General features: G+C 44.4%; 1 protein-coding gene across 3 annotated transcripts in view; it reads right to left on the bottom strand.

Moving 5' to 3' along the window:
* The window catches only part of znf438 (zinc finger protein 438), a 40,278-nt gene extending 38,934 nt beyond the window's left edge, over positions 1 to 1,344 (bottom strand). For all 3 annotated transcript variants that reach the window (XM_070853145.1, XM_070853144.1, XM_070853146.1), the window contains exon 1: positions 1,256 to 1,344. The gene's annotated coding sequence lies outside the window, so the exon portion shown is untranslated. The remainder of the gene's footprint in view (positions 1 to 1,255) is intronic.
* Between the last annotated feature and the right edge of the window lie 12,341 nt (positions 1,345 to 13,685).

Raw genomic sequence — 13,685 nt, 5'->3', positions numbered from 1 at the left:
AACAGTATGGTCAGAGGTAAAACAGTCAGAGGTATCCACGAAAAAAATGTCAAGTTACATAACTCGTGAAACACGCACAGGAGTGATTTGTATCTGCAAATCTGTTTTTGCATGTGTATATATGGTGTGACCTGCTTCCCACCATCAGCACAAAGTAGAAAAAGAAAAAAAAAAAAAAAAAGCAAAGGCACTTCTCTCTCTACAGGTCTGAATTCTGTTGCCTTACTATGAGTCAGACCTTTGTTTTAATGATCAGACACACGCACACGACCACATTTCTTCAGATTGACAAGTTTGTACTGCATAAAGACTTTTACGGCACCTTCTGTGACAACAACTGTATCTGGAAAGGAAACCAAAGACCACTCTCTAGAAGATTAGTGGATACCAAAGTGTGATTGTTTGGAACAGGAAACAATCTGTTTTTCTCTCCTTCACCAGAACCAATCTTCATTTCTTTCTTTCTTTCATTGAAGGTGTTAAACTCTAAATCTTAGGTAAAACACCGTCAGACAGCAGGCAATGGAGACATACAAGAAAAATATTAGGAAATAAAAAAAAAAAAAAAAAGTTAAATCACAAACCAGTAACTCTACCCCTTCCTCAATGGAACCCTCATTTCACATCTCTCTCCCCCAACACTGTCAACAATACCTGCACATCCAGCATTGCTGGCTTTCAAGGGGGGGGGGGGGGCTTAGGGCAGTCATGAGCTTCTTCAGGCCAATGAGAGTCACCTTTCTCAGGTGCTCACGGTACAACAGTCACGTTATGTTTACAGCATGATAAGTCAGGTGATCTCCACAGCATTATTCCCACAGCGGGCTGTGTGAAGTGTTCACCCCTACAGAAGTGCACAGCACTGAGGGGAACCCCTGGCGTGACGATGCACCGTGTGTGTGACGCACAGCTGCAGGGTCATTAGTACTGTTTTAGCGGCAGGGTTAACGTTAGTCTCAGGCCTGCTCTGCTAGCTGCACACACACCGTGAGACACCTTCCGCACGCCTTTCCGTCTCGTCTTTGCTGCGTGCGCACTCTGACGGAACAACTTCACTGTGTGAAGACTGTCCTTTGAATTGTTTTACTGAACAGTTACTGGAAATACAGACCCAAGCCAGGGCTCTTCTCTGCTGCACTGAAATGCTGCTATCGTGATATCACTGCAGCCGAGTGCAGCCTGTTTGTCTCCGTTTCCGCCTAAAAAGCAGCGGGCGGGTTGAAAATGTGTGGGATGAACTGTTAGTAGGTCTCACCTGGATCCCCAGTTATGTGGAGGACGCGCCTTCAAACTATATACAGGCTCATTTCCCGTAGATACATGGTAAACCCGTCGAAGTCACAACTGGTCCTCTACAGCCATTTTGAGCCAAACCGTCAACTTGATGCGGCGGGTGGAACAAATATGAGCGAGTTATCGATCTCATTTCTCGGGTTTGCATAACAAAAGGAATTAGTAGGATCAAGAGTGATGTAATCGTGTGTGTTTGGGTGAGCAGTGTGTGTTTCAGACAGGTGAGTCAGCGACATCCTGCAGTTATTAACCATCAGTGAACCTCCCCCCCTTGTAATGACAAATGGTACGGCCCGTATGTTTCCGGGACCGACGGTCTGTGCTCGGTCAGCAGAGCCAATGAGCGCCGTGTGACCTCAGAAGTGAGGAAGTAACCTGTTGGCCTGTCAGTGAGGGCATGTCACACCACAGTGGTTATTTCAACATTGCTGGATCTAAGTTCAAACACAATATTCACTTCTTTTCTTTAAGTAAAAGTAGCAATGCTGCAATGTAAAGATGCTTCATTCAAGGTAGAAGTCCTGCATTTAAATTGTTTAAAGGTTTAAAGGGACACTCCACTGATTTGACACTTTTTATGTCTCTCTTAAGTCTGCCAACTGGAAGTGGACTTCTAAATCCCTGGAATAGCCCTTTAAGGAAATACAGAACACAAGTGTTAAAAGTATACATACAAAATGTCGCCTGTCAGTGTAATCGTAGTCTATATTTTCTCCTTTTATTTGTGATGCGTCATCATAAAAGGAACATTTAATTATTGTATCTAGCTCCGGTGAAGTTATTTCACTTTCGGATGCACCAACACATCGATCCTGACACTGATGCTATGATACCACTGCTTTAAAATAAATAAATAAATTTTAAAAAATCATAGAAATCCAGAAGCCCATGTCAATTGGTTATAATAATTTAATGAACTGCAAATTTCAAACTTCCCACTAATATTTTACTCCAAAAAAAAAAAAAAAATTAATTTAGAGACGCAATAACTAATTTCTTCCTCACTCAGCTTTTACATCCCTAATGAATCCCATATTAGACATTGCAACACAGTACAGGTTGAATCTGTAATGACACAAATGCATACATTTAGACGAATATTTGAATTGACACACACAAACACACACACACATACACACCCTTTCTACTGGTATTTCACACCCAGTTCTTGGTGCAATGAAGCATGGTGTTAGTTTTGCAATTTGAGTCACCTGAGGCTACACATGTCCTGTTGTGTTAACCAGTGTCTCAGGCCTCCGTGGATCGTCTGTGGCAGGTGGCGATACGTTCTGCCTGAGTGTTCATTTGTGTGTGTGTGTGTGTGTGTGTGTGGATGACAGACGGACTGAAACAGAAAAAGAGGTACGTGACTGTGACTTTGTCCATCTCTCACAGACTGGGAAGCAGCAGCATTGGCAGAAGCCCTGAGAACAACGGATTGTAAGCAGGAACTTCAGTACAGGTGTTTTAGCAGCGGCTTTTCCTTTAAAGGCTCTGCTTCATGCTGATAGTGCTCAGGCAAATAATATCAATATCTCTCATCTCGCAAAACAGGATATGAAAGAGAGCTGCCTTTTTCTGTAACCCTTGATGAAATACTGAGGGACCTCTCAGTTGCATTTGGGCGTCGTGGCTGTAATACTTGATTAAACACCAAGAAACATATATTTAAACTTTCAAACTGATATCTTTAGGTGCATGTGTAGCTGTATATAGAGCTCTGCACTATGAGCTCAGAGCATTTTTTCCCCCCCTTTACACAGAGGTCTTAACCATAGAAAAAAAAAGTAGTTGTGGCATCCTGACTTTGTGATCAATACAGGGATCTTAAGCTCGGGGCCAAATAGAATTAAGAATTGCTTTAGGATAATGACAGTATCGACCAGTGCCCAGTAAAGCGTTTCAAGCTGTGGCAGGTTAATTCCCCATCTATGAAAGGTGCACAGGGAGCCAGTCTGACTTAAAGTAATTCTCTCCAGCGTGGTGCTGCTGTTATGGCACTAGGCACAGCACCTACTTTCTCCCTCATACCACACAGCCATTTTAAGCCACTGCAATACAATTTTACAACTGATTCTTTGGAAACTCAGACATTTGAGAGCCTCTGTGCCATCACAGAAATAGAGAAAATTTGTCTGATATTACACGTACACAGACCACACTAGTAAAAATCAACTACTGCACAGTTATGGAATCATTTATCCTCTCCATTGGCATGTGCCTACATATCTGTAAACCCAAAAGTCCTCAGGCGGCTCTCGGATGACATGAATTACAGGTCAGTATGAGTTATAGCCCGGCTCAGTGTCAGGCTACAAAGGATTAAGGCTGACATTGTAATATAACATAATAACTCAATTACAGCTTTGAAAAAGGGTTAGGAAAACAATCATAGGAAAGAATTTGTTCTTTATGTCCGTTAAAACATCCAGTTTCTCCAAAGACGCAAAGAATGCTGCCAAAAGACAAAAATAAGTGCTATGGGTTCTCCCTCCCTTTCAGCATTTCTTGTTGTGCATTCCCCCTGTGAATAAAAGTAATTTACCTTGCTCATTATTTGAGACATTGAGGTGTTTCGATGTTTGGAGATGAAAATGCTTGGAGATGAAATATTCATTTTTTTAGTTGGCTTAAATATGTATGTGTCCACTGTCAAGTTGAAAACCGCTCCTCCTGTGAGGGATGTTTCAAGCGAACCTTTTTGCCATTGGCGCAGAATACATTACCTCCTTATTACAGGGGTTGCCTAGGGTACACTCATATGCAACCTCATGGAAATATTAAATGAAGAGGCTACACACCTCAGTGGACACACTGAATAAGCATGAACATCTCTTGCTCCTGACTCATAATGTGAAGGTTGGGCCGATCGTCGCTCTTGACTCATTTATTGTGTGATCTGCCGTTTTAGTTAAGACTTTGCTCTTGCCTTATAGATAAATATACTCGAGCGCTTTATTCTTTTGTTTAAAATAAGTCATGATGAAATAACGCTCCAGATTATGAGCAGATGGTGAAGGTGGATGAGGTATAATTTGTCTGATCACATTCCTGTGTGTGGCTTTATGAGCGTGTGAGGATGAACATTTACGGTAGGGGCGGGGGCGTCAAAAGCAGCCATGTCAAAACAGATCAACATTTAAGGAGATACTGAGTGAGAGGAGAAGATAAATGCTACATTCATATGTATACAGTATACAGTTAGCTTAGCATTATGACTGAAACAGGGGAAAACAGCTGAAATCAACTACTTTTAAGCCAACTAGCTTCTATGGATTCATGTCCGGGGACACAAATTTCAAACTGACGTATTTCCATGGGATTATCTTTTCTGGTCTAGATCGCGTCTTTTTTTCCTGTCAGGAGGACTTGGGAGCACAGAGGCGGTGCTGTTATTTCTCATTTTATACTAATTTTTAAACTATGACTGCTACATTACTCAACATTTAACCGCAACGTCTTCTCCTCGTTTTTCCTCTTCATTTTATCAGTCCATGGCGGTGCGCTGCCGGTCAAAAACGTGTGTTTGATAAGTCAGCAATACAAGCAGTTTATGCTTCGACCTTCCATTTTAATTTATGTTCCCTTTCATCCTGAATAATCATGTTTTGACAGTTTTTAATAGTGAAAGCTGCTCGACTGTTTCTATGGAGGCGAGGACACTCGCTTTTCCTCACTCTCACCTCTTCCTGAAATAACAGCACAGCTTCTGTGCTCCAAGTCCTACTGACAGGAAAAACAGACGTGATATTGACACGCAAAGATAATCCCATAGACATACATTGGTTTGAAATTCCTGCTCAGGGACACGAAAAATGTCCCATTGGCCTGCTAACCGTGCACTGGAGTGTGCAGGCCCTGCCTTGGACTCAGGGCTACAGCAGGGGCAAAGCAAGGCAATATGGCAACCCTATGCATGGGGGACTCATCTTAGGGTTTGAGAAACGTCACAGAGACCAAGGAGATTCAATGGTACATTTTCAGACCATTTGTGTCTGAAGATGCCCCCCCCCAAGCCAGTTCAATTCAATTTATTTGTATAGCCCAATATCACAACAGAGTGTCTCACAGTGCTTTACAAAGTTCACTGAAATAAACAAGTGTAAGCGAACAAACAATCTAATAAAGAGTCCAGCAGTCGATGAGGCCAGTTGGCTTTGCTTAGCATAAAGACTAGAAACACAGGGAAACACGTAGCCTAACTCCGTCTACCGGAAAAAGCAAATCTGTCTACCAGCACCTCAAAGCTCACAACAGATAATCTCATTTGTTCAAACAGAAGAGTGAAAATAAGTGGTTTTACCAGGGATCAGACGCTGGGTTATTTTATCTCCAGGCTATAGCACCCTAGCATATTTACAGTAGAGACATGAGAATGGCAATTTTCTCATCTGAGCAGAGAATAAACATATTTCCCAACATGTCAAACTTTTTCATTAACATTTTCAACCATGAGATTTTTTTATAAATCTTCTCATTGCACTCAGAAATGTAAAAACACTGCATTAAACCAATCCAGGCCACGTGAGGGAAAAAAAAAAAAAAAGAGTATGGAAAAAGAGAGACAGATGAAATATCTACAGATGGATAATCAGGATTATCTGACTGTGTTGAGTGCGTGCATCCTCTTCCAGCAGCCCGGCTTTGTAGCTCAGAACATGAAAATGAAACTTGTCTCACACTCTGAGTCCAGATGTCACACTGATGTATGATGCTATCCACATGTTTTTAAGAGAGACTTGTGGTGCACACTCAGCTTATACATTGATACTATATAACAAATTGGAAGAGACTGTTCTTTCACACACTGTGGGAGCGCACGCTTCAGCATGTGGCCTGGAAGAGTCGGGGATCAAACCACTAATCTTCCGTTTGATTGACAACCCACAGCTGGTCATCATATTTACTCATAACATTTTTTAAATTTGTACAGAATTTTCTTCAGTAAAGTTGCACTCACCTGGAGTTTTTTTTTTTTTACGTCTACAGTGAACACTTTGACCTACTCTATACATAATAACCGTTTAAATACAGCCAGGGAAAGTTTCAGAACAATTCAGTTTTTAAACCAAATCTTGTGATACTGATAATTTCCACAATATGACTGCAAGGATGCCACTTGATGTCTTTAAACCTTGTTTTTTTCCCACACAAGATGACTGAATGTAGCCACTGCTGAGTGGGTTTCCTCTTCCTGAACACGTGCTGGCTGTTGAGCTATTACTGCCATCATTTCCTGTGCTGGAATGATCATTTCAGGAGTCCCGTTTCTGTCCTAAAAAACGTACTAGCAGCTTGTCACCCTTTCAGTGTCTCTTGTAAAAAAAAATAAAAAAGGTGTGGGTGGCCATAGTTGGACCCTGAAGTAGCTGTAAGGCCGATGGCAATCCTGCACCGAGCACTGCAGACAATCTGTTTGACAACCAGGGCTTAATGTGGAGAGGTTGAGTAAAGGCACACCATAGCAATTGGCTGGCATTTTGGATGTTCATTTATATAGTGCTCCACTTCAGAATTCTCAGAATGGAAATGTGATGCAAACACAAATGCACTCACAAAATACAAGAAAATGCAACCTATTAATATTTATCAGGAGGTCACTCTAATTACCAGAGAAAAGTGATGTCATCATGTTTTGTGAGCTGCCACCTGCAATTTTAGCGAAGAGGGAAGTCCAAATATAATCATCTCTGCTATTAGAATACAAATTATAAAATCATAAATGACCTTGAGGGGTATCTAGCCATGCAATCAGCTTTGGTTTCTGTGGTGCTCAAAGCTGCACTAACATTTGTGTAATGGGAGTGTGTCAGACCCCTATGCAGCACACAGTACGTCAGTGAGAAGTCACTTATTACGCTTGGCAAGTAGGCGAATGTATTCACAGCTCACACTCCAGCTGGTCAAGCTGGATTGGCGAGCTCATGAATGCAGCGAGGAGGGAGAACACACACTCACAGAGGACAGTTCAGTGGGAGTTGGCGGTACCGTGAGGACTGTAGCAGGAGCACAACTTGGGTAAGCAGCGGGCCCGGGAACCAGGTGAGCACTGGGCGAGACAGATGAACCAAGAGGGAGCAGGCAGAGGGAGAGTCAGGCTGAGGATCAGGAAACCAACACGGGGAATCAACGCAGCTGAAAACCAGGGAGCCACAATCAGTCAGGATCCAGGACGGACAGGGACAAACTTCGTGGTCAGAGACAGAAGGCTGAGGTGATTACCGGGACAGAGACGAGGCGGATTGGTGAGAGACAGGCCGGGTCAGCAACAGGCGATCAGTCCAGGAATGAGTGCTGGAGAGTCTTGCATCGAGGATCAAAGAACAATCTGGCAGTGAGTGAGTGAGTGGTGAAGGCTAAAATATCGGCTTAATGAGTGATCAGGACAAGGTGAGTGGAACAGGTGGTGGGAGTTGGCTGATTGATGAGTGGAAAAATGCTGAGAGGAGTTTGTTTTGTATTAACAGTGGCTGAAATAAATATATATAATCTGAAAAGGGCGTCTTGACATGAATATTAGCCAACTCAGCAGCCCCCTGTCTTGCTTCTTTCAGCTCATGTTTTGGTTTGGCGGCATTTGGTTCAGTGTCGCCGCTCTCATTATCCTTATTTCCAAGTCCCTGCAGGCAGCTGTTTTCAGCTCCGAGAGACCCTCTGCACATGGCCTCCCCAGCGCCAAACAGCAGGCGGACAGCTGACAGCGGATGAACGTGTGGAACATGCAGCTAAAAAGACAGATATTTCCCTCAGGATCTGGCAGTGACAGAAAACAGACCTAAAAGTAGAGTTATAGGATATACTAGACTTTCATTCACCAGGTGGCAATAAACACAACTCCGAGCAGATGCTGATATTGATCTGTATCTGACGAATGTATAAATAAATACCAGCTTAACAGCACATTTAGTATTTAACAACGTTAAAGGGGATAATATGTCAGGGTGGTGTTTTCCCCCCTCTCTACAGAAGCAGCATCCCCATTCTAATCCACTGTGCATGCAGCGAACAGTTTCCCTTCCACCTTGGCGACGGATACAGCACCAGTCCAAAAGTTTGGACACACCTCGTTCAATGGAATGGAATTATGTAGTAAACAGAAAAGTGAGTTTATGGTCTCAGGCGCTTCTTCAGTACAGCATGATGTTTATTTAGTAAATTATTGTCCCATTTAGGGGAAGACGATGTATCAGCGTATGCTTTAGGGCGGGACTACGTTGTGGCTAACCAATTAGAGGTGGTCTTTTTGGCATGAATGTCACTTCTGGTTCCAAAAAACCAAGATGGCGATGCCCGTAAAGCGAAACCAGTGGCTTCAAAACGATGGTCCACAAACCAATGGGTAACGTCACGGTGGTTACGTCCCCTTCTACACTGGCAATGGATAAATCTAAACAATAGAAATGAATGGATCTGAAGCTAATTTTGATGACTGAGGAGGTTGTACAGTACATGTATGTATGTATATATACACTATGACACAGTACGACACTTATCGCCACTAGGTGGCGCTATGACTATGATCAAAAATGGCCTGTACATGTGTTCAGACCCAGACTGTCATCAAGCACATGAAATTTGGTAAAGATAGGACCTTGTGGAGTCGAGTTACAACAGTTGGCAGCACTTTTAATTCTTGTGCGTGGACGTCGCAAAGTAAAACATGACATTTCTTATTGCCACTAGGAGGCGCTATGAGTATCCATCAATATTATCATAGATCAGCCACAATCCCCTGACTGAAACCCCACTAAGATGGTTTGGAATGAGGTGGAGTGAAGGAAAAGCAGCTAACAAGTGCTCAGCACCTCTGAGAACTCCTTCCAGCCTGCTGGAAAACCATCCAGGTGACGGCCTCATGAAGCTGATTGAGAGAATACTAAGAGTGTGCAAAGCTGTCATCGAAGCAAAAGGAGGCTACTCTGAAGAATCTAAAATATAAAACATATTCTAGTTTGTTTAACACTTCTTTGTTTAGTTCATAATTCAATAAGTGTCTTCAGTATTAATCTACAATGTGCAAAATGATAAAAGACCATCGGACCATTGGATGAGAGGGCGTGTCCAAACTTTTGCGTGACACTTCATGTCAAAACCTGGGCATATAAAACAGAAATACACAAAGCAACTTCTGCATCCAATTTAAATTCCACGGAGGTAGGACCTGGGCAAACTTTTTCAAGGCAGCAACAGGAAAAAGTCTGAGAACCGTGTCTTTGCTGCATCAACAGACTACATCATCATCCTGTCATCTGCAGTACACCTCAGTTCACACATACTATTTCACCACACACAGGTTTCACGAGTGAGAGAAGACACCTCCAAAAAAAAACGACACCCTGACAGACTGAGTTTGACTTCTCTGCCGAGCGCACAAATGCTGTTCCAGCCGCAAGTAAAATGCAACAGGCACTCCAATAAATACAGTATGAGTTGACGCCGGCCTTTCCAGAGGATGTCTGTCTCCCTCTGACAGTCAGAGGAGGAGGGGGGGGGGGAGCCTGTTTGCAGCCCTCAGGTCTGAGTGTGTGTTCATGCGTGTATGAATGCATGTCTGACCAAGAGCCAAACCAAGTATGTACTGTATGTTGGCCGGCCGTGGAGACAGGCAGCATTACGATCGCCCACAGGTAAGGAGCTCTCAGCCCCGTGGCCACCCATCCCTGTGGAATCATGGGAGTGGCAGAGGCTTCATCTCCTCCTCTATGTGCCAACCCTCCTAGAAAGTTATCTTAAAATTTTGCATTAAAGTTCAACAAATGAATGAAAATCAGTTTGCCGTGGTTCTGAGCTCACACCCCACTGATCATCTCCTCAATGTCTCCTTCAAAGGGCACTGCAGCGATTCACTCTTGCACTTCCATAAACTCAAGAGACTCGTGATAGTCTTTAATTAGACTCCCCCCCCCCTGCTGTCTAGTAAAAGCAGTAGTCAGATCATTAGAACTCCAGTAAAAGTAGCACAGTATAAGAATAGTCCATTATATTGTTCCTCTGTTCTCTTCACCTTCCCCTTCACTGCTTGGGGTGTGGGTCAGTCCAACAAGTGCGTCGGCCACTTCCTCTTCAGAGAAAAACCCATAGAGGAAGACGGAAGTGATCTGAGAATGACTTGGTGAAGGAAACGCCGGGGGTTTGACATCTTGTCCCTCAAACTCAACCACTATTGAATACTCAAATCAGGAGTGCTGTGCCTCAACTGAGAGACGTGAGGAAATTCTCAGGCTCACAATAAGACGTGTTCATTTGCTGCAAGCCGGATTGTTACGAGCAGCAGAATTTATAAATCAAGCGCAGCGTTTCCCTCGAACTCTGCTCCCTCTCTGCAGCGAGGAGCTTCACTTCTGTGTTGGAATTGATCTGTTCTCTTCTCCACAGTATCGGTTGCAGTGTCTGCTCCATTTGAGCGCTGTGTGCGTGTGTGTGTGCCATGGCGGTGATAGTGTTGTGTGGGGATTGCTGGTCTGTGGAAAGGGGAGGAGGAGGATACCTCACATTAAGCTGCATCTCTTGGGACAGATTAAGCAGTTTAGTCTTCACTGTGTCTCTCTCTCTGTCACTGCCACGGCCTGCTGCTGCTGCTGCTGCTGCTGCTTCTCACGATTTTTGAGCAGCACCGGCTTTTCCGTCCCCCTCCTTTTTGCACTTGTTGTTCCTCGCTTCTATTCTTCGCCTGCTTGCCTACTTTCCATCCATCCTTCCCTGGACCGTTTCTATTTGACGCGCTCACGTCATCCCCCTCATCTTACTCACCATTCGTATCCAGCTAATTCTCTGGGCTGACCGCTAAGATGACACAGAGCTGCTGTGGTTGAGGCTGGATGTACAGGACTAAGCTGCCCCCCCACCCCCACCCCTCCCAACTGCACTCCAGCCCCTGTGTCCTCACTCACCGATAGGTTGTTTTAGCTCGACCACCCCACTGAGCTGATTCCCTGGTCCTGTGTGGAGCACCACGGAGCTCAACCACTATTCACATTAATCTCCTGAACGATCCTGGACCAAAGAGGATCAATACTCATTTTGAGGAAGCAGCATGATCCCTTAATGTAGTGGAGGATGGCAGCTTACTCCCCCCCCCCCCTTCCCCAGTTTTAACTCCACACAGGAAGAGGAAGAGTCAGCCTCTAGGACTCCATGATGAAAAATGCCTCTGTCTTTATCTGCTCAGGTATTAGTTTTAATGGGAGGCAATATTAGATCAATGTCCAACCCTAACCCAAATGACAAGGGAAGCCTCGGTGTATGTAACAGCATAAGCACCTCCATGTATTTCTCATTTGCTGCTGTATGAATTTACTCTAGGAACAAATGATTTGCCAGAGAAGATAAATCAGCCCGTTTTACTCCAGTTCCTCTGGAGCACATCAGAGATGTCTCCAGGCTAATTCGTATTAGTAGTGGTCGTATAATTGTTATTCTTTGTTTTCCACAGACGCTGAAAAATGACTTCATGCTGTGTGATCCAAGGAAAATTGGAAAGATTGGGCTGTTTTTCCAGGCTCAGTGTGCAGGGAACACTGCTCTGACTACATGGTTAGCCCCGTGTCTCATCATTGATCTTTGCTGATGTATACTGTTTCTGGGGCCTTTTCCATCAGAGAAGGCAGAGATAGAGAGTCTGGACACCCTCCCCTTCACTGCGTTCCTCTCGGGCCGGTTGTCTTTTGGTGGAAGAGGCCACCTGGAGCAAGTTTGGAGGTGTTGTTTATGCTAAAGCTATTACTCTGTTTCTGGGCAGCCTGCCCTGAGAGCTGCAGTGCTCTGCTACTACTGAATTATTGAGCCCAGAGATCTGCCATGACATGTATACAAGCCGTCACATGAACCTGAATGATAAGCTGATTGTTCTGCAATGAGGAATTTGTTAGCCAGAGTCTCAATACTTGGTAGGTAGTTTTATATCAAGGTGACGTGCTTAGCGTAATGATTATGTGATGAAACCTTAGAACTGCGATCCAAATACATCTTGTAAAATCACTCATCCTGTTAAATCCCCGCAATTGATTGCAGAATGTCGTGGCTCCACTAAATAGACGATACAGGACGTCCAACTTGAGGCGAGACTGACTTACACCGTTCAGCTGCCACACCGGACTGAATGATGATAGCATCTCGCATAGCAGAGGTCCAGCCCTCTCACCCACCCACCCACCCCACCGAAACCTTATAGTCATCTGCTTCAAGAATAGCCACAGCCTTGCAGCAACTGCACTGAGCAATGTGTGTGTGTGTGTGTGTGTGTGTGTGTGTGTGTGAAGGTGTGTGCCCCTAACACTGACACCAAGCTCAGGCATCACTTTATCCAGCTAACTAACTTCATCACTGTGTCACTGCACATTTCCTGAAGAGCCTTCCTTAATGATGTGACCGTGCGTTGCACAGATTTACATATTTACATGTAACCTGGTGTGATACGCACTGAGTGTAAGTGTGAATAGGTGTGTGTGTTTGTGTGCGTGTGTGTGTGTGTGTGTGTGTGTGCGGGGGCCTGTCCGTGTCCTCCCCATCACTGCAGTGAGCTGGGCTGAGGAGAACAGCAGGATCTTTCATTAGGTGGAGAATTGAATCAGTGATGACAGTCTCATGACCTCTTCCTCTAACACACACACACTGTCTCTCTGTCTGGTGCACTGCCGTCCTACTGTGCAACATATACATGAACACTACCTAACGTGCATCTCTAAACACGCACACAGACACACGCTCAGGCAGGTAAAAGCTGGCAGTAGAATGAAAGTGATCGGCATAAATTAATATGCACGAATTATGTTCACCAATACACACACACACACACACACACATATATATATATATACAGTATATATATACAGTATATATGTGTGTGTGTGTGTGTGTGTGTGTGTGTGTAGAGGGGGGCATACAGAACAATACTATTTTCTCAAAAAGGACAAAAAAATTAATTCAACATCAAAGAAACAAATTTTAAAAAATAAATAAAAGAGATTCCCAGGTGAACATGAGTGACAGCAGGAAGTTTGTGAAGTTATTAACGATGCTGACAGTAAGACATATTTGTGACTAACTGCTACAGACAGACAGGCAGGCAGACAGACAGGCAGGCAGACAGACAAGGCAGCTGAGTTCTGAGCTCATGTGGCCGGCAGGTAGCCCACTGAGCGGATGCACGCACTCGTCCCTCTCTCCCCCTTCCTGCTCCCCCATGAGAATAGCAGCATAGGCAGCGTGGGTCGGGGAGATGCGGGAAGGTGATGTCGTAAAGCTGAGTGTCGTAAACCAGGTGCGGAGAAGGGGAGGTTAAGGGGAGGAGGAGGAGGAGGAGGAGAGGGGAGGGGAGGGGAGGAGGAGGAGGGGGGGGGGGAGAGGGGTGAGAGAGGAGGTGACTCTCCGACAGCATTTAGACACCACGAAAG

The sequence above is a fragment of the Pempheris klunzingeri genome, chromosome 21, assembly GCF_042242105.1.
Source record: "Pempheris klunzingeri isolate RE-2024b chromosome 21, fPemKlu1.hap1, whole genome shotgun sequence".
Taxonomy (NCBI): domain Eukaryota; kingdom Metazoa; phylum Chordata; class Actinopteri; order Acropomatiformes; family Pempheridae; genus Pempheris; species Pempheris klunzingeri.
This window is presented reverse-complemented; position numbering and strand designations above follow the sequence as displayed.